Raw genomic sequence first — 22,300 nt, forward strand, 5'->3', positions numbered from 1 at the left:
TCACAAGTTGACGTATTAAAGTTCTTGTTCGAGGAAAAGAGTTGGATGACTCTTCAACAAAGTACATGTAAATTTTACATGTAATTACCCATTAACTGCCTGAACTCCTCCTCAATCCTCAGCTTAGACTTGGTCAAGAGGTTGTTAACTTGATTCAGTACTCCATCACAGCTCTTAAAGTTTTGTTTGAGGAAAAGAAGTGGATGACGCCTTTCAACAGATCCACAGCTTCCAGGAAGCTCTTCGGATCCTCATGTGGGTTCCTCAACGTCAAAGATTCCAGGAAGCTCTTCGGAGGCCTGTTCGTTTGAACTTATCAGTCGGCTTATCAGCTACAATCTATAGTATTTTTCTTATGATCAAACAGTACTGACATGTTAGTAAAAAAAACTGAAAATGTTACAAAAATAATTAACGGCACAAAACTTTCAAAAAATTATCAGCAAGTTCACAAGAAATAGTAATGAATGTACTGTTTGGATAAATCGTTAATGATCTAAGAGTACCGAAAGTGTACCCACTATAACATCTGCTGGAGAAAGTGAATAGCCATTATAAGGCTGTGTTTAGTTGGACGAAATTTGGGAATTCGGCTACTGTAGCACTTGCGTTTTTATTTGGCAATTAGTATTCAATCATGGATTAATTAGGCTTAAAACGTTCGTCTCACGATTTTCAACCAAACTGTGCAATTAGTTTTTTCGTCTACGTTTAATGCTCCATGCACGTATTGCAAGATTCGATGTGATGGCTACTGTAACATTTTTTGAGAAAACTTTTTGAAACTAAACAAGGCCTAACATCTGCTGGAGAAAGTGATGAAGTACTGAACTAGAAAAAGTACATAAGCCGATCAATAACTATCAATGCTAATATAATATATGTCGTTCAAAAAAAACTCAATGCTAATATTACAACAAGAAAACCAACCGGCACTTTGTGTCTACACCAATATGGATAGATCCTCTAGTAATCTAAAAGTGCGAAGATACAAAGCAATAAGTAACAAGAGTAATAAGCTAATCATCAATCATTGGTTGTATTCTTGACATCACAACACCCGATTCAGCTAAACCAATATGGCAACAGTAGGAGCATTCATCCTGTTCTTCGGCACTACTTCAGCAGCACTTTTCAGCGAAGGAACAGTATTTTCCTCTTCCAACAAATAGCATTAGCTTAATTTTATAAATTTTGAAATAAAAAACTTATAACACATATTTTGGACACCAAATGACTTCAAATAAAAAACTTTTAAACTACAAAGTTGTAGATTGTTTTTAGAACTATAACTTTCATATAGATCATGTCAACATCCAAGATTGTTTGGTAATTTTAAATTTCAAATTTCAAAATTTGTGAACTTACAATAATATTTTGGGACTCTAAACAGTTTCAATTCAAAAACATTTCAACTACAAAGTTGTAGATCCCGTCCAGGGCCACAATTTTCATATAAAGTTTTTCTTCAACCAAGCTCATATGAAAAAATTATGAATTGATTTTTGAAAAAGTCAGTGTGTAACGTCAGCGTATAGAGTGGATTAGGCCCAATTTGGACTAAGATGAGACTCAAAACCAAGTTTAGGGTCTGAAATGACATCACTAGCCAAATTTAGGGACCGATGGTGAACACTTTGGAAGTTCATGGATTGGGATGATACCATTGGCCAAGTTTAGGGACCCGCAGATATCAACACTTTGAAAGTTCGAGGATCGGAATGACACATGTGGCCAAGTTTAATTTAAGGACCGGCGATGAACTTTACTCCTCCCTTAGGGTCGTGCATGGTCGTGGCGGGCCTCGTGGAAGGTCAGGTGCACAACAGATAGGTTTGCCCTAGTTCTTCTAGGCTCAGTGTGGAGCAACTGCATCCTTCGCCTGACACAAGAGAGGTACATGGCGAACATTCGGTGGGAAGCGAAGTTGACCTCTGCTGTTTGAGGCCACCGTCACATGATCTCGAGACGGAGGCGTTTGGCCCAATGCGGTTAGAGGCCGGGCTGGTTTCTACCCAACCTAGAAGGTGGGTGGCATGCTTTCAGCACACCTATGTGCATCGCCTCACTTATCCCCACATCACTACCCCTAGGTAGGGAAAGGTCACAGACGCATGTGTCGGATTGGGAGGTTATTTTGCTTAAGTTGCTGAGGCCCAGCGGCGGTATGTCCATAGACGATAAAGGTGACGACAATCAATCTCCACTGGCCGATGTGTCACAGTCTACGCAATTGGAGGCGTGGCTATGCATCCCACTTCAGACCCAGCTGACCTGCAAACTGAAGCTGAGGAGGTCCAAGACACCTTCGATGGTGATGTTTGTGCGCTAGAGTGGGAGGCTGGCAGCTAAAAACATGGCCTCCAACCTGACTGTTCGAGCACAAATATGCGGATGCAAAAGCTGGGGTCGCAAACATGGCACATAGTCCAGACCTTGGGGCTTTGGACAAAATTAAGGCCATCTTTGTTCCACCATTGTCGGCCTCCAAACAGGAGGTCCTTCATGTGCTATTCTCTGCCGACATGGATCCAGTGGCCATGGCGCTGGACTATCACTGGCTTCGAGCATGATACTCCTTAGCTTATTAGTTCAGGGCCTGCGCTTTGGTGCTTGCCACCGTGCTTGTTTTCTCATTATGATCGATACGTAGTTCTTTTGTAATCACAAATGTGTGAGCTTTTGAGTGTCTGGCTCGGTAATCATCAATTGTTGTCCAAGCTTTGTATTGTTAAACTTTAGTTCTGCTTAAAGAAAAATGTGCTTAGGCACGGTCATGAAAAAAACAATATGAGCATTCACATACATAATCATCAACAGACAATCTATCTATGGACCTTTAATGGCTTATGAATTTTATAATTGATGAGGCATGCACCAAAACTAGTCCGTGAGCATTCAATATAAATTTTGGTGCCCTAAGGCTAGTATCAGTGCATAGTTTCATAGCGTTGTTACCAAGACAATGAAACTTAGATGAAACATCCACTCTCAATGCAAAGTTTCATTCCAGAGTTTCATAAACATTTAATTTCATGACTCATAGATAGTTGGTAATCATGCCAAGAGAGTTTTATCTAGATAAAACTCATTTCTTCTCCCTTCTTAAATACACTGCCACATCATCAAAAACCAAAACCAAAACACCGTCCTAGTTCACTAGGGGTTGAGATCATTCTCTAACAGAATTCGAGGGATGGGATCAGTCTCTCACCCGAAGGGCGATCTTGAACTGTGCGAGGATGGTCGATTGATAGGACTCGCTAAGGTTTGTTCCTGATCTTCGATGGGAGTTGGGGATAACTTGGATTTGGGGTGGATCCGACGTTGGCTATCCAACTACAACACCACAAGGGCTGCACCTTAGCAACAAGTACACGATCTCCGATTGGGATGTTCTTGCCGTGCCAAGAACACCTCTGAACCTGCTAGCAATCGAGAACCCCCTCACTCACCTTTTGAATAAAGTTCTGATGTGTTAGCTTGACACATTTCCTTTTCCATTACTTAGCCTTAAGTTTTAAATCTCGGGACGAGATTTCTTTAAGGGGGAAGGGTTGTAACACCTCTGGTGTTTTGACCTAGCACTAAAATTTTACATGTCATCATATGCATTGCAAAGCATTCATAAAGTAGAAAATTTTGAATGCATTCACTAATAAGCTTTATTTCATAATGTTGTTATTTCATGTGATGTGATTCAAAACCCTAAATAAAGATCATGACCACAAGGGTCAAATTTCATGTGATCATGTGAGGCCATGTGTCATTTGACTCAAATAACCCTAATGGGCCATGTTACTGGTCAAAAATCAAAGTTAAAGTAAAAGGAAGACAAATCAAATTTGAATTCAAATTCAAATTATAAAAGTCCTTTTTGCCCCTTTTGACTAATTCAAAATCCATGTGGAATTTGGGGTTGGGGCAAAAAGCAAAGTTGAAGATTATTTTATAAGGATCAACTTTGGTATTCAAAGTTTTTCAAGTTTACATATAAAATTTGGAGTAATTTTGAAATGATTCAAATACTCAAATGCACCCCGAATTCAAATTTCAAAATGGAGGCAGAATTTGAAAATGTTCCTAGAAGCAAAGTTGTAGAGTTTGAAAAATTGAGCAACTTTAATTTTTGGAGATTTTCAACTTCTTTAGAAAAACTGGGAGTAATTTGCAAAATTAAAGCAGTGGCAATTCTGTAAATACTTCAAAATTTGAAAAGCAGCCGGCGCCACCTCTCTGCTTGCCGCCGGCGCCACGCGGTTGTCATCACCGATCAGATTGCGCCGCTTCCTCGCGCTTTGACACGCAGCTGGTGCCGTGGCGGGTCCGTGCGTGCGCTGTCGACGCCGGGCAACCCCTTCCCGGCTATAAATAGCAGCAGCCGTCGCCGTCATCCCCATTTTCCCCTTCTGCTCTGCCCCACCGCCAGCTAGCTCCATCGCTCGCCATAGCCATCGTCGAGCAGTCTCCGCCGTGCCTAGCTATGCCAACGCGATCGCCTCAGTCTTGCGCTTCCCTACGGATTGCTCACGTCGCCTAGGTTGGCCGGAATCGCCCGGCGCAACGTCTTCTTCCCTGAGACCGGCCGGAGCTCCGCCATCATTGCCTCGACGTGGCTAGGCTGTTCCAGACCGTCTTCGTCTTCACCAACCACACCGGCATGATCGTGGTGAGATACTGAACGTGATACTCACTTTGTTTTAGACTCTACTGCGTCGTTGTCGGGGTTACGCCATGAGCCATCGTGCTCGAGCCGCCATGGCCGGCGTGGAGTCTTCTCTGGTGTACCTTCTGCCATTCAAAGGGCGGGGATGAGTTCGTAGGAGTGTGTAGATCATTTGGGTGCGATCTGCCTCGGCGGAGCGTCACCGTCGGTGCATTTTGGGCTGGCCAGTGATGGCAGCGCCGCTGTGACCTATATGGGTCACTGACGAGTGGGGTCGGGCTGTCAGTGAGAAGGAAGGAGAAGAACAGTGATGTTTTGTTATTTTCTGATTTTGAATAGTGCTAAATCTTTGGAAATTTGTAGAAAAATAATCATAGCTCCAAAAATTCTGAAATTTTGTGTGTAGCCTCTGTACATGCTCTAGTATGGTTAAAAAATTTGAAACTTGAAATTTGAATATATTTTTAATGTTCAAATATTCAGTCCATTAATTAATAAATGCAATTTCCATGATTTTTGTAGGCCATTGTATAATTCCAAAAATTATGAAATTTGTTTTGGTACTCTAATTTGTCATGAGGAAGCTTACATAAAATTTTGAGGTCATTTGGAACAAGTTCATTTTTGGGCTTATTTCCAAATTAATTCAAAAATAAATAAAAGCAAACCCTAAGTGTTTGATTAGTGTTTGATCTTGTTTTGGTCATGTTTTGTGACCAGTAGGGTTTCAAGATCCGTAGTGGTCGGAGAATTCACTGTAGTGGTCGGAGAGTTCGCCGTAGTGGTCGGAGAGTTCACCGTAGTGGTCGGAGAATTCGCCGTAGTGGTCGGAAAGTTTGCCGTAGTGGTCGGAGAGTTCACCGAAGTGGTCGGAGAGCTCGCCGAAGTGGTCGATGCTGGAGTGGTCACATCCATTATGAATATGGTTTGGTTAGTTTGGCTTGTAACTATACCATGGAGGAAAGTTGTATTCAAGGTGTTGTTATATTTCATGCACCATGAAAGCATCATGTTTACATTATCATCATGTTGAAGCATATGCTATTATTTCATGTAGAACCCGAGAGTGAAACAATTCTAGTTGAGCAAGTTCTGGAAGAATCCCCGGTTGTCATGGGATTCGATAATTGTGGTACTGATCCGGAACCTGAGATCGTCAACGAAGGCAAGCCCCGGTTTATGCATTAAACCATTACCTTGTTTACTTTGAAAAGTTTATCACCTATGTTACCTATTGCATTAAGTTGATTATTTCAAATGTTACCTACTTGATGCATTGCCTACCTTGTTAATTGTTTACCATCCTTGAAGATGATTTCATTTACAAAGGCGTAGAATGCTTAGTATGCTTTATGGTAGGCTTTCAAAGTAAAAGTTTTATTACAATCAAAGATGGCATACTAGCCAAAGAAAGAAAGATGATAGAATGAACTAGAGACTAGTCGGGTGACTTATCTTGAATGTTGGGTAATGTTGCCAACTATGTCGCTTAAAGGCCACTCATTGTGGATCTTCTGAACGAGACACTTTGTAGTACTGGTCACATACTCCGCTAAGCCTACTTCGGCTAATCCGATACTAAGACGAATGCCCACGCACTGGGAGTGGAGAGATGGTGGGAGTAGCGTGTACCCTCGTGGCTGGAATGTGGCCGGATTTGAGGTGTGCTGTGCTCTCGGGTGGCGTGGAGACAGCTTAGTATAGGAGGATCCGGTAGCAAGGTTGATATATGCAAGATTAAGTTCTACATATGTCGTGTGATAAGGAATCCCCAGCTGGGACTTGAATCAATTCGAATTGACGGTGCTCTACGGATATGGAGACTCGATTCATTACAGAAGCAATGCAGGACTGGTGAATTACTAAAATATGAGAAAAGAATGGAATGAGAAGGAATGGAATATGGGAAATGTAAATTTAGTTGAGTTAGTGAACTAAAAGAACTTAGGGGTAAAACTTGAAATTAGAATGAAGAATAGTAAGCTTTTGGCAAAGAACTTTTGAATCTTGCTACATCCTTACCTTGCCCCAAACCCCTGCTTCTCTAAAGTCTTACACCCAGTTACGTCGGGTTAGTCTTGTTGAGTACCTTTGTACTCATGGTTTGTTAACCCTTGTTGCAGGTGAGTCGCATGCGTAGGCTTGTTTTGGTCCCTGCTGCATGTCTGTGTTTGATGTCAATGACGATGAGGAGTGATGAATGGCCTTTGGACAAGGCACTAGTTTGTATGATAAATAAAGTTAATGTAATATTATCCCGCTACTATGGTTGTATGACACTTATGGTATTGTAAGTTTGAAAACAACTAGTTTGTAAACTATGTTATCTTAAGACTTCTGCTATCTTTTACTCTGATGTATATATTTGAATAAACTGTTGTAATATGCAATGTCTATGATTGGGATCCTATTTGAAAAGAGAATCGTGGATGATTCGGGTTTCTCGAGGACACCCGATAGACCTGTTGAGTTGTTGGGAACTCGTGTACGCTATCCGAGGTCTGTCAAGACAACGATAGGTGCACATGGGCCCGATTTCTCACGAGGTTCTGCCATAGCTGGTATCAGAGCAGTTCCCATCTAAGATCATTGTAGGTTACTTTGGAAAAACCTTCAAATTGATTTGGATCAAAGAAAGTAAACTTGATATTTTAAAGTTCAAATTTCTTTCTTCTCACCTTTGATCTAGCCTCAATCCTGTCTTATTTGAAAGTTTGTGGCGGATAATATGATTAGGTTTGTCCTATGTATTAAAAATCTAGTACTTATGATTATATGAATCTTTTGTACTTAGATTTGTGAGATCGATTCATGCATAATGCTTGAGCATCTTGCATAATAATTCCCCTTAATAGTGGGTGGGTAAGTAATGCCAATCCCATTCTTGCTAACCTCCTTTATCCTCAAGCTATTCTTATAGTCCTACTTTAAATCCTACATTCTTGCTAACCTCTGTTGTTATATTTCATGCACCATGAAAGCATCATGTTTACATTATCATCATGTTGAAGCATATGCTATTATTTCGTGTAGAACCCGAGAGTGAAACAATTCTAGTTGAGCAAGTTCTAGAAGAATCCCCGGTTGTCACGGGATTCGATAATTGTGGAACTGATCCGGAACCTAAGATCGTCAACGAAGGTAAGCCCTGGTTTATGCATTAAACCATTACCTTGTTTACTTTGAAAAGTTTATCACCTATGTTACCTATTGCATTAAGTTGATTATTTCAAGTGTTACCTACTTGATGCATTGCCTACCTTGTTAATTGTTTACCATCTTGAAGATGATTTCATTTACAAAGGCGTAGAATGCTTAGTATGCTTTATGGTAGGCTTTCAAAGTAAAAGTTTCATTACAATCATAGATGGCATACTGGCCAAAGAAAGAAAGATGATAGAATGAACTAGAGACTAGTCGGGTGACTTATCTTGAATGTTGGGTAATGTTGCCGACTATATCGCTTAAAGGCCACTCATTGTGGATCTTCTGAATGAGACACTTTGTAGTACTGGTCACATACTCCGGTAAGCCTACTTCAGCTAATCCGATACTAAGATGAATGCCCACGCACTAGGAGTGGAGAGATGACGGGAGTAGCATGTACCCTCGTGGCTGGAATGTGGCTGGATTTGAGGTGTGCTGTGCTCTCGGGTGGCGTGGAGATGGCTTAGTATAGGAGGATCCGGTAGCGAGGTTGATATATGCAAGATTAAGTTCTACATATGTCATGTGATAAGGAATCCCCAGCTAGGACTTGAATCAATTCGAATTGCCAGTGCTCTGCGGATATGGAGACTCGATTCATTATAGAAGCAATGCAGGACTAGTCAATTACTAAAACATGAGAAAAGAATGGAATGAGAAGGAATGGAATATGGGAAATGTAAATTTAGTTAAGTTATTAACTAAAAGAACTTAGGGGTAAAACTTGAAATTAGAATGAAGAATAGTAAGCTTTTGGCAAAGAACTTTTGAATCTTGCTACATCCTTACCTTGCCCCAAACCCCTGCATCTCTAAAGTCTTACACCTAGTTACGTCGGGTTAGTATTGTTGAGTACCTTTGTACTCAGGGTTTGTTAACCCTTGTTGCAGGTGAGTCGCATGCGTAGGCTTGTTTTGGTCCCTGCTGCATGTCTGTGTTTGATGTCAATGATGATGAGGAGTGATGAATGGCCTTTGGACAAGGCACTAGTTTATATGTTAAATAAAGTTAATGTAATATTATCCTGCTACTATGGTTGTATGACACTTATGGTATTGTAAGTTTGAAAACAACCGGTTTGTAAACTATGTTATCTTAAGACTTCCGCTATCTTTTACTCTGATGTATATATTTGAATAAACTGTTGTAATCTGCAATGTCTATGATTGGGATCCTTTTTGAAAAGAGAATCATGGATGATTCGGGTTTCCCGAGGACACCCGACATACCTGTTGAGTTGTTGGGAACTCGTGTACGCTATCCGAGGTCTATCAGGACAACGATAGGTGCACATGGGCCTGATTTCTTAGGAGGTTCTGCCACAGTATGCTCCCTCACTTTGCTCGTGCTTTTTTCCTTTGCCCCTCTTCTTTTTTTATTTTAGTTCATTCATTCCTTAGAGGCTTGGGAGGTACAAGTCCTAGCCGCACCTTCCTAAGGGGGTGGCGAGCCGAGCCCAGTAGGCCGCCCAGAAGGAGGCGGCAGACGCCCGGAAGAAGAAGAAAACCAAGGAGGTTCAGTGGAAGGAAGAGAAGAAAAAGGAGGTCGCTCGGCGCATGAGGGCCAGGGAACATGCGAGCAACATCGAGTCAAAACTCATGTCGGATGATCCTACGGATCTGGACGACATGGCCTTCTCCAATGAGGAGAGTCAGGAGGTCGTTGTGACCTTGGCGGTGCGTCGTGACCCTACGGCGACGTCTGCTGGCGAGGAGCAGGAGGCCGTGCGGCGCGCGGAGGTTCCTGTGTTGAGGAAGCGTGCGGCTAGCGTGGACGTCATTAGCGAGCGAGTGGTGAAGCAGGCGTGGTCACCGCACCACTCGACAGCGTTGCCAGCTCCGTCGCTGCCTGTGGCGGACGCGGCTGGACAGGCCAGGCGGTCCGAGGGGTGGCCCATCGACTATGCGGTGACAGGACCGGTGCTAATGCCAAAGTTGTGGCCAGAGGAGGCCCCGCCTGCCGTGGTGTGGCTGAATAGTCTGGGCAGTCTGAGGGGCGGACTGGCACTCGGTCGATGCGTGGCTCGCAGTCGGGGGATGCCTCGCCCGCTGCTCTAGTCGGGGAGCCCCGAGCCGGAGGTCGTAGCGACCCGTAGGCCAAGCAGGAGTGGGTTGGGACAACTCTGACCCCATCTAAAGTGAGGAGGTGTAGGTCATGGTCTAGGAGCAGTCCTCGTCCTATGAGTTCGGCGTCGGAGCCTATCTTCATAGTAGTGCCGCTCGCCACTCGGTATGTTTCTTTTTGTTGCTTCTTTGACTTTTGGTGGTTGAGTCTTTTTGGAGTGCGGCTTACCCATGATTTTTGTCAGCAGCCGAGGGACGCTGGGGTTGAGCATCTCCCCAGCCTCCATGCAGGAGGTTTGGAGGCCCACTCTACAGCACGTTGCGGCGAGCGAGGGGGGCAGCAGGGTGGTAGTAGTGAACCCTTCCCTCCCAGGGGTGGTGTCCCCCAGAGCGGCTGCTAGTAACGTGATAGCAGTGGCGACGTTGTTTGGCAGCGATCCTAATGCCGGTGGCGGAGTTAACCCTTGTGGCCCCTCCTCTGCCGGTCAGGGTGGAGGAGACGAGGGGGGTGAGCTCCCCATAGCGCCGGGTGGAGGGCTGCATGCCCCATACCTACCATCGGAGCCAAAGTCACAGGAGGAAAGCATGGTCAGAATAGAGTTGGGATGTCAGGCGGCGTCTCATGCGAACGTGGTGGTGGAGATCCTATCTGACGACGAGGCAGATACCATGGCAGATCTACCGGTGTCGCCGTAGGAGCTGGCGGTGGTCCGGTTGGAGGCTGGGCCCTTTGGTGGTTCATCAAAGGGTGACCAAGAGTGGCCCTTCCCCGAGGACCTGTCAAAGGCGAGGTTTGTCCTCCGGGATTCCCGAGAGCACTAGCTCTAGGAAATTTTTGGCGGACAAGGGCATGCCGTGGTGTCCGAGCTCATCGAGCTATCCATAAAGCTGGAGAGCGCCCGGAAGTAGGCTTAGTTTGCCCAGCAGCTGGTTCAGGTCGACCTATAGCTTGCCGCGGAGGTGGGTTTCTGGTACTTCTCTTTGCCCTTTGAATCTTTCATCGGTTGTTTTTATAACGCCTGTTTTCCATAGGAAATAAGGAAGGTGTCATCCCGCAAGTCTCACTTCCTTCGGGCGGAACATGCCTGGATGGCCAAGCTTCAGTGCTGGGTGGAGTCTGCTTGCCGTGAGTCCCAGGTCCGAGAGGCCGTGGTGGCTGTGGCATGGGTGGAGGAGCAGCGTGCGGTAGAGCGGGTGACTGCTACCGAGCAAGGGCTCGAGGCAGCAAAGGTCCGCTAGGCGGAGATTGAGGCGGGGCTAGGCACGTACTTGGCGAGCACCGAGGTGGTGCTCCAAGAGGCCTTGGAAGCCCTTGAGCCAGAGTGAGCCGCCCTAGAGTCGGCATAGAAGGCCCTAGAGGTGGAGCAAAGGGCCTGGTCGAAGGCGGATCGGGAGGTGCTCACACTCTGGGACCAGGTGATGAGGATGGAGGACACGAGTGCCTGGCTGTGTGAGTAGGTGGCTCGATAGGTAGAGGATCTCTCCACCCTTGAGGCCTCTTGGGTCGGTGCGTACCTTTTTGTTTTCTCATGGTGTTGATTCCTTTTCCCCTAGCCTGTTTCTAAGCTTGTCGCCCTTCTCGCAGAGCTAGGAGAAAAGGTGAAGGCGCCGGAGCGAGACCTGGAGACGACCAAGGCGAACTTTAGTCGTAATGTCAAGGAGCTGGCCAAGTTTTGTGAAGAGCGACGTGGTCTTGAGGGGGAGCTTGGTCAGATTTGCAATGCTACCCAGCTTGTCGTCTCGGAAGTCTTTGGGTCGGCACCAAGTACCGGTGCGCCCGTGGTTCAGCTGGTGGAGGTCCCGGACACGGTCAAGGACCTCATCATGAGCAAGCTGTTTTATGGAGCATCGGGGGTGCTAACCTCGGTGGCGACGTACCACCCAAACCTAGACTTCACCACTATCTACGGCGGGTATGCTAAAGGCCTAAGCATGGAGGACATCCAGTCAATCAGGGTGAGCCTGCTGCCGCACACGCGGTTGGTGTCAGAGCAGGTCTCCGCCGAGTGGGTGATGGATGTTCACTGTCAGGACATGGCTTGAAGCATGCGTGGAGAGGATGCCTCCGAGCTTGCAGATAGCATGGAGCCTGGTTTGGGGGGTAATGTCGCCTCGGCCCTGATCAAGCCAAAAGTCATGCTGCTAGAGAGCGAGCAGCCTGCGCCTTCGTCGGTTGCACCATCAGCAGATGCCGTCGAGTCGGTTTAATGCCTCTTTTAAATACAAGTAGTTAGTAAATGTAAGAAGTTTAAGTTCATGGGGGGGAACCCCTGTGTAAAACATTCGTGTGTGTTTTAATGACTGCAATCGGTTTTTGTTTTTGTGATGGAGTTGCTCTGTTCAGGGAAGCTTGTTCCCTTTGGTTCCTTAGTTCTCCTTAGCATAATTTTGTTTTAAATTTCTTTCTATCTTGTACCTACCCGTTTGTTCCGTAGGTCACAACTTTGCAAGCCTGGGTGGTGGCCCGGGAGGCTCGGCCGGTCGTAGTCGTAGGAAAAGGCGGGGTGCGATCAGTCGGAATGTTCCAAAGCAAAGTTACGTAGGGTAAAACAAAGGAACGAAGTACCCTTTTGTTTAGGTAGGAAGGAGTTTCTTCATACAAAACCAAAAGAGTACTTAAGGTAAAAACAAAAACAAAGGGGTAGTAGAGCCCCCTAGTGGAGCCCCTGAGAGCCCTGAGCCGAAAAGTGTTCGGGTTAGGGTGCTCTTATAGGAGCGTTCACTAAGTAAAGGTAAGACTAAAACTTAGGAAAAGAAGAAAAGACATAGCTGTTCCAAGGTCATTAGAGAGAGCGTTGTTGTCATTGTCCTTCAGTCAGTAGGCTTCTGGTCGGAACCCTTCATGCTCCAGTCATCTAGATCCTTGTCCGCTATGCCCCCTTCTTCGGTCATTGCCTCCTCGCCTTTTCTTCCTTTGGCATGCCGGCCTACCTCAGCAGGCGCCTGAGGAGCTGGCAGTCCTTATAGAGATGGTTGATGGGATAGTTGTGGTTGGTGCATGGGCTCTCCATGAGATCATGGAAGTGGCCTGGAGTGTCTTGCTAGGACTGTGTTCCCGTGTGATCGGCCGCGGTGATCGACGCGAAGTTAGTCGGTTGGCGGCGATCCTTTCTGTTCTTTTTTCCCCTCTGCATGGAGGGGCCCTCGTCTTGATCCTAGCGCTTGGCCTTTCCTTTGTCGTGGCCCCCGTTGAAGCGCGGTAGAAAAGACGCTTGCTGGGGGTGTTGGACAAAGGTCTATGGTTCTAGACTGTCAGGGCTGGGACTCCGGTCAATGTTGCTCATGTCTTGGTTCGACCCAAGCCATGAGTAGATAGGCGGTCGGCACAGGGCGGTCATCAAGTCAAGACAAGGAGCGGTTGTGGCTTCTTGTGCCGCAACCGGTGGTTGAGACGATGACAGGGTGTAGTGCCCCATCTACTGCATCCCTGTTCCCCGGATAGGGAGCGAGGTCACGAGTCGGCGTCGCGATATGGAGTACTCTACCTATTGAACGGCGGTGGTCTCCAATAGTGCCTAGAGGTTCTAGTGGATTGCCCATCCACGAGGGTCGTTCAGCTTGGGCAGGTCACACAGGAGCATTGTCGTGGCGGCAATGTTCTGACTGGCCTGAGCGAACTATGGGGGGTCGGTCCCCTGAACTAGAGCGTTGCACTGGGGCTGGCGGGTGTGACCCTGAGCGTCGCTCGCAGGTCTATGCGCATGAGGCGTAGTGTGGTGCACCGAGCGCATTGGTGCAGTTGGTGGCTGATGTGGCCACTGTCGTCATAGATCCTCCCCGTGCTTACGTGTGAGCTCGAGGTTCTCCATGTGAGGGCTCGGTGGGGTGTGGGTCCAGAAGGACTCTATTACCCCTAGTGGCTGTTCTAGGGTGTCCGTCAAAGCGTATTCCTAGGGCCAACGGTGGCTAGGTGCCACATCACTGATGCTAGAGCCATCGCTCTTGACGTCGTCATCCATGATGTCAAGGAAATAGGTGGGAGCATAGCTCGCCATCCCCATGAACTCAGACATGAGAGGGTGTGGCACTAGCACCTTTAGGAGTCCCTAGGCGTATGCGTCCATGGAAGATGCGAGGCCATAGGGGAACCAACCGTATGGCGGAGCGGGGTTTGAGCAGAGAGTTTGCTCGGAATGAAGCGTGGATGCCGTGTCATCGAAGTCGTGTGTCCCAGAGTCAATGGAGGATGTCCCTCCGACGGGTGCTGGGTCGCGAGCTTCCTCATAGAGGTGGAGTACACCGAGAAGGTCGGCGATGAAGTCTAGCCTCCCAAAGCGGAAGGCCTAGGATGGCTTGAAGATGGGTGGAACCCGCATCCCGGCGGGCGAGAGTGCGGGGAACTCTAGCGAACCAAAGCGAATCATATCGCCCGAGCCCGCCACGACGGGGGTGGCGGAAAAATGGGCCATCCGACGACCAAAAGAGTGTTGAACATACAGCGTCTTGCCCATGGACGGTGCCAACTATCAGTGCAGAAAGTGACCAACTAGTAAATATTTGTAGTTTTGTTGTACGTTGTGATCGGAGGTGGCCTAGCACTCATTGACACAGGATTTATACTGGTTCAGGCAATGTGCCCTACGTCCAGTCAGGGTCGGTCGGTGACTTTATTCCTGAGCCCAGGTGCTCGAAGTTTGTAGTGGGGTTACAAACAAGAAGGAGAAAGGAGGGGGTATACAAGAGGTTCGGATGGCTCCGACCGGAAGGGTTGCGGTCAGAACTTGGTGGTCCTATGGTTGTAAGGGGTTGATGTCGATCTAGTGAGTCTGAGCTTTTTGAAGTTGATCTCCCCTCGTTGGAGGGAGCACATCCCCTTTTATAGATGAAGGGGATGGCTTTTATAGGTGAGAGGGAGAGAGTACAGGTATTTCTAAGCCTTGATGTCTACGGTGATGAAAACTGAATAATGGTTTGAAGCCCCCCAATACTATCGATGTTGCTGTAGGATGTCAGATGTGCACGGGGGGTCAAGCTATCTTCTTTAGGAAGGATGGACGCCGGTACCTGCAAATACTTCTGGATGCCTAGTTGCATGTGAGGAGCCACGCTATGTTCACCCGGTATGGCAAATCCTAGGGCCCATACCATGATCGATGTCCAGAGACATGCAGGGGGGCTTACCATATGGGAGTTTCTAGTGGCCCCTACAATACTTTGTGTCAGGGTGGCTGCAGATCACTATTTCATGCAGAGTATGGTCCCTGGTACAGTGATTTTGACTTGTGAGCCATGCCTTGCCTTTCTCCACACGTCTCCTGGTTCCTTCCAAACAAGAAGCCCCTGATCGGATGACTCTAGTTGGCTCTCAGTGCGTCGGTCAGAGAAGAGCAGTGGGCAGGCTTCCCACGAGCCCCGGTCGTGGGGTTGGAGTCACGGGGTTGGAGTAGGAAGCAGCGTTTTGGGCCAATCCTTCCGATTGGTGAGACTGCTTGGAGACGGCTGGTGCCTGAAGCAAGTGCTCTAGTCAGAGAGGTGGGCCGAAGAAGTTGATGAGCGAGCGCCTGTTCATAAGGGTAGACCTTTCGGTCGATGACCGGACTTCCCTTCTGGCCCGCTACGTTTTACTTTTTTGGGCCGGCCCATGAAATATATGTTGTTTTCCTAGTCCGAGCCCGGGCGTGGAAGATGGTCCTCGAGGGACCCTAGGTTTACGAACCCGACAACTATGTTTCACAAGTCATAGACATGGAGATGTCAAACTAATAATGTGTGCACATGTATGACATGGGGCTAGACTGACCCAACGTGAGATGTTATTATTATATCTATTCACATCATGTACGTTATGTCCTTAGACCTGAGATTGTTGTATGTACTCAAGATATGAAACAACCTACTCAGGGACTATCAAACGCTACTCCATAATAGGGTAGTTATAAAGGTGGTTTTTTGGGTTTGTCGGGAAACATGCTATGAGACATAGACAATCAAGAAGGAATTTGCCCCTCTCTATATGAGAGAGATATCACTAGATCACTCTAATGATTAGATCAAGAAATGCATGGCTGTGCTTGGGTTAAGTGTTAACCTATGAGTTGGACCAAATATCGTGAGGCAAGGGAATAACAAGTATGTGGTTTTGTGGTGGTTCGTCTGATATGATCTTTGCGTACGCATAGGAGTTGACATGCCTTGCTAGAGGCCGCTATCAACTAATGGCCAAGTAGGAGTACTCGGGCCATGTCTATGTGTGCGTGAACCCATAGGGTCGCACGCTTAAGGGGCTGGAAGCCTAATTCAGATTGGATCCGAGTTAGACAAGGCATAGGGTTACTAATGGGCCTACAACTTGGGAGCTCATTAGGGATGCCTACAAATAAGTGGGGTGGGCAACAAGGCTAGGTATTCACGCCATTTTGGCAGCCACCGCCGCCCATCCTACGTCCGCGCCTGTTGCTTCTCGTGGACCTAGCAGTCTGGAGGCGCGATGCTTCCTCCCTGTACATGTGGATACCTCATAACCCGACAGTGTTTCCTTATATTAAAGCCTAGACAAGTGATCGGCTACCGAGTTCTCGACTCCTTTCTTATCTCTTATTTCTATGTCAAATTCTTGGAGTAGGAGAATCCATCAGATCAACCGAGGCTTAGCATCTTTCTTAGTGATGAGGTACTTAAGAGCAGCATGGTCTATATAAATAATTACCTTTGCCCCCACGAAGTAAGATCTAAACTTGTCTATTGCAAAGACAACTGCTAACAACTCTGTTTTAGTGGTAGCATAATTGAGTTGTGGCCTAGACAAGGTTTTGCTTGCATAGGATAGCATAGTGTCTTTTATCCTTTGTTTGGCCTAGAACGGCCCCAACAACAAAGTCGCTAGCATCACATAAGATCTCAAAGGGTAGCTTCTAATCAGGTGGTTGGATGATTGGAGCTAAAATGAGTGCCTTCTTGAGGATTTGAAAAGCTTCTTGGCATTCATTGTTGAAAATAAAAGGTGCATCTTAAGCTAGGAGGCTAGTCAGGGGTCTAGCGATTTAAGAAAAGTTTTTGATGAAACGCCTGTAGAACCCTACATGACCTAGAAAGCTACGAATGCCTTTCACATTTGTGGGAGGTGGAAGCTGTTCAATGACTTCAATCTTTGCTTTATCCACTTCTATCCCACGAGTAGACACCTTATGCCCTCACACTATTCCTTCCTGGACCATAAAGTGTCATTTCTCCTAGTTCAGGACTAAGTGCTTTTCTTCACACCATTGTAAGACTTTATCTAAATTTTCTAGACAATCATTGAAGGTTTTGCCATAGATGGTAAAGTCATCCATGAACACCTCCATGATTTTCTCAATCATGTCAGAAAAAATGGATATCATGCACCGTTGGAAGGAAGCTGGAGCATTGTATAATCTGAACAACATTTGTTAGTATACGTAAGTTCCATACAGACATGTAAAAGTGGTCTTACTTTGGTCATTGGGGTGGATTGGGATTTGGTGATATCCGAAATAACTGTCAAGGAAAGAAAAGAAGGAATGGTTCACGAGGCGTTCTAACATTTTGTCATTGAATGGTGTTGACGGTAGTTATCATCCTTCATAAACCATCAACATAACTTGAATAAATGCATAAAAAGAATCACCAACATAGACTAAAGGATTTAAACTGACAATTTCCATGAGTTTTGGTGAATCGGTGTTTTTAGCAGGGTTATTCTAGAAAATTGGCAAGGGGGAACAAAACATCAAATAAAATCGCACTTATCCATGACAAAAACAACTCCAGAAGGTTCCAAAGGTCACCAGAAGACATCCCCCAAGGCAGACCTTGAGGGGATGATAGGTGGGGCTAGCCGGCCCCACCTATAGGCCCCACAGCCCCCTAGGGCCCACATGTCAGCCCCCGTCACTACGTTGGTTCTCCACTGCCTCCTATATTGCATCTATGTCATTTATTCAAGTCGGTTTGATTTGTGGGCTTAGGATTGATGCTTCAGCCTATATAACTAGCCCCTGCCCCCCCTCTAGAGCATGCTACTACAAGTCAAGATCAGACTAGAAATTAGGGTTTCTAGAGAGAAGAGAATAGAGCTCTAATTCTTCAAAGTTCTAGTATATGCTAGCTAGCAAGGTTCAAGTAGAGTGTGGGCTATTGCTCTGGATTTCGGATCTGTCGTCTGGAGCCTGGTAAAGCCATTGTATCTCTTTATTTATGACTTTGTGCTACTTTAATATTATGTTGCTATCTAGTATGTTCCAAGTTTGCTCTAGTCATATGCTTGATATAGTTGTGATTGATGATGAGTTTATGCATATATTAGCAAAGCGGTTAGCCCAAGATGCGCATGGGTTGAGTGGTCGACATTATACAAACATGGTGCTTAAATATTGTTTACATATGGATGAATACTGCACTCTAGGTTATGTGGTAGATCGCAGACGTGACACTCCCGTTGAGTCCTTTGTAGTCCACTCCATGTTTGTCGAGCAAGTAGAACATGGTTGCGAAGGGAGACAAGCCCTGTTCTTGATCTTCCTTAGTAATGTTCCTTATGCATAGAACCAGAGTTAATTATGCTATAAATGAGAGTGTATATACTTGGGTGTACAAAAGACTTAGTAAATAAGGAATGACTTAGGAATCTTTTGCTCTTACCGAATCTTTTGCTTAGCCATACTACATTTTATGAGTCTTTATTTTTATCTCTAGAATTATTATCAATGCTTCACACTTATCATTTGTTTATCATTTGACTTACCCCCGCCAAAGCATGAGATTAGTTTTATCATAAGTATACATATTTGTCAATATCTCTATGCCAACAATCCCATAGATCCTCCCTATGGATAAAATATAAATAATGATACTCGGTATACTTCCAGGTGAAATGTTACAATGGTATATTATCTGTGCACTTGTGGATACTTTACTTTAATATATAATTTTCTATAAGTTTACAAGTGTCATTAATAATTACCAACTATGCATTTCTGGCATCATGCTTGGGATGATAACTTAGTAAAGAGTGATGCTAAGAAATGTCAACAAGCATTTTTGGCGCTGTTGCCGAGGAGGGGCACATGACTATAGAGAATTGATCAAATAAATACTTATTGATAAAATCATAACAACTCTACTTTAGCAGGCTTACCCTTGTTTGTCGTTGTACATATCTTATACAGGGTATTATAGAATTGGTTGTGATTCACCAACAACTTCCAATCAGAATCAACTAAATCAAAAAGGAAGCTCAACACCAGTTTGTGAAGCTATGGTTGACAAAACTCTACATGAGTTCTCTGCTCTAAGCCCCAAGAACATTCGCACTGGACCAAAACTCAAAACTAACAACCTTGAGTTCGAGCTCAAGCCAATCCTCATCAACATGGTGCAAGCTACCCCATTCAGTGGAAAGACACTTGAAGATGCTAGTGCTCATCTTCAGAATTTTCTGGAGATTAGTAGCACAGTCGTCATCAAGGATGTTGCTCAAGACATCATACTACTTCGCTTGTTTCCATTCTCACTAGTGGGAAAGGCAAAGCAATGGTTCTACACCAACAAATACAACATCAATACATGGGCAAAGTGTTCAAATGCCTTCCTAGAAAAGTTTTCCCAGTAGGCAAGACCAACACCTTAAGAGGAAAGATTTCAAAGTTCCAATAGCAGAAGGGAGAGACCATTCTAGAAGCATGGGAATGTTTCCAAGAATATGTTTCAGATTGTCCTCATCATGGAATGGAAGATTACCAGCTCATGCAAAGTTTCTACCTTGGATTAACTCAGAAAGCTCATGAACAACTTGATGCCACTGTTAGAGGATCATTTATGTCACTCACCCTTGGAAAATCTAAAACTCTTATGGAGAAGATAGCCTCTAATCAAGGCTGGTCTCAATGCAACATTCAATCATGCAATAAGAGTGAAGAAGTACCAAAAAGGTGTGTGCATTGTCAACCAAGATGGATATATTATTGAATTGGCTCGAACAGCGAGCCATTTACAAGAGAGATTGTCAGGCCATTCAAGATGCTTTCAATGCTCAAAACACATCTGGAGAATATTTGGGGGTTGAATTCCATGAATATCAAGAGGATGTAAACATCATTGGCAACAATTCAGGTTCACAACAACAGAGACAAGGATGGAATCAATAACAATGGTCAACTTACCAAGGTAAGTACCCAGGTGACAATTATAATTCTTTTAATCCCAAGCAACCATCCTTAAGGGACTTAATCTTAGAACAAGCTAGGATTAATGAGAATATTTATAAAAAGCTTGCTTTTAATGATAAGGTCCTAGAAAACATAAATATTAAAATTGATAGTTTTTCTTCTGCCATAAAAGACCAACTTAGCTATAATAAAAAGATAGAATCTCAATTAGCCTAGTTGGTCGCTACTCTGCCTTTTGCTACTAATCTTGAAAAGGTCAACGCTATAACCACAAGAGGTGGCAAGTCTACTCATGATCCACCGTATCCGACAAGGACAGGTAAGACACCAGTGGTAATGCAGAAAGAGGAGAAGAGAAACGAGAGCGAGAATTACAACAAGACTTTCATGACACTACCTTCCTACCATTTCCATGCAGAAATCAAAAAGCCAAAATGGATGAGCGGTTTAGTAAGTTTGTGGAGGTAGTTCAAAAATTATATATCAATATTCCTCTACTAGATGCCATATAGGTACCCACCTATGTGAAGTACCTCACGGACATCCTCAACAACAAAAGACCACTGCCCACCACTGAAGTAATCAAGTTAATAGAGGAGTATAGTGTGGCCATACTAAATACATCACCTATCAAGAAGAAGGATCCAGGGTATCCCACTATCAATTGTTCAAACAGAAGCCAGAACTTTGAGAACGAGTTATGCAATCTTGGACACCAATGTTGATGTGTTCAACTAGTCAACTAGTTCAACTAGCCGACCAAGAAGGTCTTCAACAAGTTCAACTAGTCAACACTTACACCAACATCGATGTGTTTGCAACTAGCTGACCAATCGGTCCGCTACCCTACAGGAATTGCCGAGAATATTCTGGTAAAGATACAAAACTTCTTTCTTCCTGTGGATTTTGTAGTACTTGACATGCAGGAGGACATGAAGACACCCCTCATACTTGGGAGACCCTTATTGAGTACTACAAATACGCACATTGATGTCGGAGCTGGAGAAATCAAATTCCATATTAATGGCAAGGAAGATCGATTCGCCTTCAAGCCAAGACCAGAACAATGCTCTAATTTGGAATGGTGTAAGAAACAAGCCAAGACCAGGATGCACCAAAAGAATAAACGCGAATGGAGAAGTCCGGTTCGGTGGACTTAAAATGCCGAACCCTCACCGGGAGGTAACTCGGTAGTTATCTATAATCATTTTTTGCATTATATTTTACTTCGGCATATTTACTTTTCAACACCTACATTATAAAATAAAAAATTCTCATCATGGCATTATAAAAATTCAAGTCCCATGTAAATAATTTTTACAGAACGTAAAAACCCATAAGAAATATTTACCATGGAGGCATAAAAATTTGAAAAATACTATCATTCATCTTCTTATATTTCATAGTTTCATAAAATATTTTTATTGCACATATATATATCTGAATATACGATAGAAATATGGGAGTTGGGACCCACCAACACTAGGGGACCCACCACCATCACCTCCAAAACCACTACCCCTCACTTCTATCTCCACTCAACCACCACTTTCACCTCCATCATCTCTCCACCAGCTATCCTGGTCGTATCACCACTCAAAGAGCACCAAAGGTGTGGTTGTTTTGCTTAAGCGTGAAGTAAAAGGAGCACTAGGAAATGGAGAGGCCATTTGGCCTTAACGTGGGGTTGGTTGGCCTGCTGCTCTCCCCCCTATAAATACCCCCTCCTAGCTACTCAACTCACTCACTCATAGTGCAATCCCAACTTCCCAAGTTCGAATTTCCAATTCTAAATCTCATAGTTAAAAATTCTCTTGGTAGAAGTGGTTTTGGAGTGAGAGAAATGGGTACAAAAGTTTGAGTGAAAGTGTTGCTAAAATCTTGAGTAAGAGAGGTGCTGCTAAAATTTGAGCAAGAAGAGAGGGTTTTAGAGTGGTAGTGCTATCCAAATCAAGAGAGAATATTTAAAAGAATTAGGGTAGAAGTCATGCCAAAATATTGATTAGAAAAATTCTTTAGGAAATCTTGGATGACTAACCCTCTGGACGACCGACTTTTGGATGGCTAACTACTAACATTTTATTCCTATAATCCCGTTCCATGAGTTGTGTTGTCTTTTATCTATTTTGCAGGAAAATGACCAAGATCGTCAGGAAAGCTCAAGCGTGTGGTATCGTTGCGCTCAATGAGAAGTTCATCATCCCGGGCAAGCACCGACATGGAGGTCGATCCTCCATCTC

General features: G+C 44.9%; 1 non-coding gene across 1 annotated transcript; it reads right to left on the reverse strand.

Annotated features, from left to right (window-relative positions):
- Positions 1 to 19,515: 19,515 nt before the first annotated feature.
- On the reverse strand, positions 19,516 to 19,622 carry LOC136533717 (small nucleolar RNA R71). Its single transcript, XR_010778528.1, has one exon. It is a non-coding gene; the product is annotated as a small nucleolar RNA R71 (small nucleolar RNA).
- Positions 19,623 to 22,300: the final 2,678 nt, after the last annotated feature.

This window comes from Miscanthus floridulus, unplaced genomic scaffold (genome assembly GCF_019320115.1).
Source record: "Miscanthus floridulus cultivar M001 unplaced genomic scaffold, ASM1932011v1 os_1127, whole genome shotgun sequence".
In the NCBI taxonomy this organism is placed as follows: domain Eukaryota; kingdom Viridiplantae; phylum Streptophyta; class Magnoliopsida; order Poales; family Poaceae; genus Miscanthus; species Miscanthus floridulus.